This window comes from Vombatus ursinus, unplaced genomic scaffold (assembly GCF_900497805.2).
Source record: "Vombatus ursinus unplaced genomic scaffold, bare-nosed wombat genome assembly UNPS02014837.1, whole genome shotgun sequence".
In the NCBI taxonomy this organism is placed as follows: Eukaryota; Metazoa; Chordata; class Mammalia; order Diprotodontia; family Vombatidae; genus Vombatus; species Vombatus ursinus.
The window spans coordinates 3,827,215-3,831,939 of record NW_020954615.1 but is presented as its reverse complement, the minus strand read 5'-3'; the positions used below and the strand labels follow the sequence as shown (position 1 = coordinate 3,831,939).

At 49.5% G+C, this 4,725-nt stretch overlaps 1 non-coding gene across 1 annotated transcript; it reads right to left on the bottom strand.

The window, feature by feature from the left end:
• Positions 1-1,442: 1,442 nt before the first annotated feature.
• On the bottom strand, positions 1,443-1,685 carry LOC114026350. Its single transcript, XR_003567119.1, has one exon. It is a non-coding gene; the product is annotated as a small nucleolar RNA SNORD17 (small nucleolar RNA).
• Positions 1,686-4,725: the final 3,040 nt, after the last annotated feature.

Genomic DNA, 4,725 nt, shown 5'->3' with positions numbered 1-4,725 from the left:
GAAGATGATGTCTTTCAACCTCTTGGGCCTCCATTTCCTCCTTTATAAAGGGAAGGGATTAGGGTCTGGAGTCAGGAAAACCTTGAGCTCAAATCTTCCCTCACACACGACTGATCTCTGTGACCCTGGGCTGATAAATCCCTTCCCCTCCCTGGAATTCCCCCCTACAAAATGACCCCATGGCATCTTTCTGCTCTAAACTTATGGTCCAATGACATCTCAGGTATGGACCCCACACCAAAAGTCATGGCAACCTTAGAAAGCTAACTCTTCAGGAAGGTAAATAATCACTCCCCATTCATCCTGGGTTTGGGGGGGTTTTGGTTAGTTTTTTATATCTGCTGTTTGGTTTGATTCTGGGATATGGAGGAAAGGGCAGGGATTAGAGGCTGTCCTGAAAGCTGACTGGGAAAACCAGTGTTTTACAGCAAAGGCGTTGGAGGGAGCCCAGCATCCCAGGGTGGAATGTTCTCCCCACCCCACAATGGTCCAGGAGGCCCTGCCCATTATCACCTGAGAGCCAGCACCAGCCCCATTGGCAGGGTAGCTGGATGCAGGCCAGCTGGAGCCCAAGGAAAAGGAAGTTCCCCGATCAGAACAAATCAGGCACTTGGTTTTAAGGACGAGTTCCAAAGTTTGCATAATATTAAAAGGTTTATATAATGTTAAATGATTTGCACACTGGGAAGGCAAGGAAATCACAGGATCAGAGCATTTCCCCATTCTATCCCACAGAGGCAGTTCAGAAGAGGAAAGGTTAGGGAATAAGCACCGATAAAGCCCCTACTATGTGCCAGGCATCGAAGGAAACAAAGAAAGGCAACAACAACAGTGCTCCCCGCAGACAACCAACCATGAACAAACGAGTGTCTGAAGGATAAACCGGGGAGAATCTCAGGGAGGAAGCACATTAACACTTCTTTGTTCATCAAGGGTCTTGTCCATGATAATTTGATTCTGTGGTGCCCTGAGCAAATCTTCCTTCCTTGTGCCTCAATTTCCCGCCCTATCCCCTCTTTGACTTCTCTGCTCTTGATACGAAGACGAGGCATGGTCACTTCTCCTACAAGGTTCTAAGTCAGAGAGAAAGGGTCTGCAGAAGAGGGAGATTTATCTGGGAAAACTGCAGCCCCACACTTGGCATCTGGCAAAGAGAGTGCCCCAAAATCATCCTTCTTGGCCATGACCCAACAGCCCTTCAGGACGGGTAAAGGAAGGGACAAGTTAATCATTACAAGGCACCACAGCCTCAGAGGTTCAACAGACTTTGCCTCCCTCCCGATGAGTCCTCTGGCCAGAAGTCAAAGACTATCTGAACCTGAACCCCACTGGCAGCTGGTCCTTCCTGAAGAGCCCTTGGAGCTCCTCCATTTGGACCAACCCTGTAGCCACCCCAGATTACTCCTGGCTGGACTCTCTGAAGTTTAGAAACCACATGGCGTGCGATCAGACTATCAGCCTTCATCTCAGCCCGATGGGACCCCAAACAAAAGGGCACCATCTTGGCTGCCCCTGTCTCATTCCTGACCGCAGGCCCACACCCACCCACTGTCCCCAACAGAATGCTGGAAGACTTCAGGGTGTGTGGTGGCTGCATAGCTCAGAGCCCCCAGAACGAGAGTCCCAAAGCGCCAGGCAGACAGGCAGCATGTTTGGAGAATGGATGAACGTCATCATCATTTCACAGGCCATGCCAGCCAGAGCCTCTGATCCAAGAGCCAAACCAGGAGAAGGGTCCAAAGGAAAAGGGCCTGATCCACCTTCAAGGAAGGAATCAATCAGTCAGTCAGTCAACTGGTATTTATTTATTAAGGACCTACTCATGTCCTAACAAGAAATGCAAAAGAGTCCCTGTTCTCCAGGAGCTCACAGACCATTACGATTCTTTTCTACTCACATTCCTAGAGTGTTCTACAGCTTACAAAGTCCAGTCACCAGTAGAATAAGGAATAAGAGTTCTCAGAGGGAAGGGAAGGTCCCACTTCTGTCTTTGCAGGACCCCAGGAGAATGTAAATTCCTTCTATCTCCTCTGTATCTGTATCCATAGAGACCTGGCATATAGTAGGAGCTTAAAAAGTATGAATTAAATCTCCATACATTATCTTTGCTAGCAACCCTCCCTCCATCAGTGTGCCTCTATTTGCATATTATCATGTGACTACCTCGTGCCCCCCCACCCCCAAGGAGGATGGAAGCTGCTACAGGGCTGGGGTGAGGGGGTGGGGGGGAGGGGATCTACAATCACAGTGCCCAGAACAGAAAAGCTCGTTCACTGATTGATTCTGAGCATTCTCGCTCAAACACCCATAAGTGTTGGGGCTGGAAAGAACCTCCACTTCCCTCTCCCCCTTATAAAGACAAAGAGACTGAGGTCCTGGGAGTGACCCCTCCCCCCACTGTCACAGAGGGAGTTAGAGGGGGAAGGCCTAGTCTAATCCCCTCTTTTACAGATTAGGAAAACTGAGGCCCAGGGAGCTGAACTGGCCTGCCTGCCAGCCAGCCAAGGTTACACAGTTCATGCCAAAGCAGGACTTGAATCCAGATCCCCTAACTTAAGAGGAAATGTTCTTTCCATCATTCCACACTGCCTCCCCAAGTGCTCTAACAAGGAAGACAACACAGACATATGAAAGGATAGAAAGTAGATGTCTGTTGAGTGAATGAATGAAATTCATAAAACTAGGAGGCCATCAGCAGCATGGGCAGCCTTCTCTCTCTCTCCTCTCAGTGGGTCTCATCCTGCCTCCCCAGCCCAGCCCTCCAAGGCCAAATCCAGGGTGATGGGCAGGGCTGCCTGGGGCCTCTCTAACCCAATCTTCTCAACCTTAGCCCGGCCAGCTGGACTTCCAGTGACTCAGCTTCCCCAATGCTGAACTGGCCAGAGGTCTTCAGCAGGAATGAAGGCTCAGGGAGGGGCCCCTAGAAACACTGCCCCGCCTTACCCGCAGGCTACCCTCCACCACTTCAGGGTGGGTCCCTGCTGGGATTCCTGGAATACCCCTGGCACTCACGGATAGGTTTAGAGAGACAACAGGTGTAGACTGTTCCCAACCAGCCAATCTGGGGTGAGAGACAAACAAAAGGGAGACAGAGGCCAGCTCTCAGGGACCTTGGCCATGGCCCAGCCCAAACTACCTTTCCAGCCTTATACATTTTAACCCCCTCTCCCTCAAAGCCCATTATGGTCCGGGCAAACTAGCCTTTGTCTCCTTTCTCTCACACAATGCTCCATTTCCCATCTCCAGGCCTTAGAATTCCACATCTCCTTCAAACTTAGCTCAAATGCCATCTTTTACATGAAGCAGCAAGATAGTACAAGGAACAGACAACTAACTAGACTTGGAAGTCAGGAAGGCCTGAGTTCAAATCCAGCTTCTGAAACTCACTAGCTGTGTGACCCTGGACAAGTCACTTAAACACTTTTGGTCTCAGTTTCCTCATCTGTAAAATGAGCCAGAGAAAGAAATGGCAGATCATATGAAATACTATTTATGAAGCACTTTGCAAACCTTAAAATACCATTTCAATGCTAGCTAAGTGACTTCCCTACCCCTCATCCCCCCATGGCTATTCCCTAATTCCCCAACTCCCATCCTGCAATATATCTGGTGTCTGTTTTTAATATACCTATAGATGTGTAGTTTCCTCCTGCTAAACTGTGAGCCCTTTGAGGAATGGAACTGGCCCACTGCCTGGCATACAGTGGGCACTTAATAAATGCTCGTTGACTGACTTTCCAGCCCCACTGCAGCAGTAATCTCCTTGGGCTCTTCTCTCTTGGGTCTGAAGCTCCCAGAGTTTGAAGGAAACCTTTCCTCCAAGTCAGGAACTCAAGAGAACAAGACTCCAAGGTCTCAGCTGACCCCATCAGAGTAAATATTTTATCCAGAGGCAGCTTTTACGTCCCAAGCTCCAAGCAAAGGACAGGGAGTCCAAAGAGAAGGGAAAAAAAAGCAGTCTGAGGGAGACTGCACAGGCTTACAAATGTATAGGGTAGCTCACCCACCAGAATGGAAGCTCCCTGAGGGCAGGGAAGGATTCACTTTTGCCTTTGAATTCCTAATGCTTAGCATAGAGCCTAGCATACAATAAGCCCTAAATGTTTGCTGGCAGGACTGAGGAAGCTCTCAGGGAGTTTCCACAAAGAGTGAGGAATAATGACAAGCCTGGCATACAACAGTGGCTTAATAAATGTTTATTGAATGAATGGATTCCAGGAGATCTCAGCAGTAGAGGATTACTAGGGGTGTGACCCTGGGCAACTCACCAAAGTTTCTCTGAGTCTCAGTTTCCTCCTCGGCCAAAAGAGGCTAATTAACAGCACCTGTGGCACAGATTTGGCGAGAAAATGTCTCTAAGGACAGCCATTTGGAAGGGCTGATTCCTACTATCTGGCTTCTGGCCAGGAGGCAACTCTGTTTCCACAGATCCCAGGGCAAGGTGAGCTCCGTACAGAAGCTACCTCCAAAGGGTGGCAAGGGAGAGAACATAATGCCATCCAGAGGAAGAAAGAGCTCACAGGTAGGTAGCAGGAGAGCTGGGGTGTCCGGTAAGCAAGGTGAGGAGGGACAGCAATGGAGTGCAAAGGCCTGGAGGTAGGAGATGGGGCAGTGAGCCTGTGAGGAACAAGAAGCTGGTCAGACAGCATCAAGATGGGACCTCCCTCCAAGCTCCCATGGTGACAGAGGCAAGATGTCGCCCCTGATTAGTCAAGTAAAGTGCAC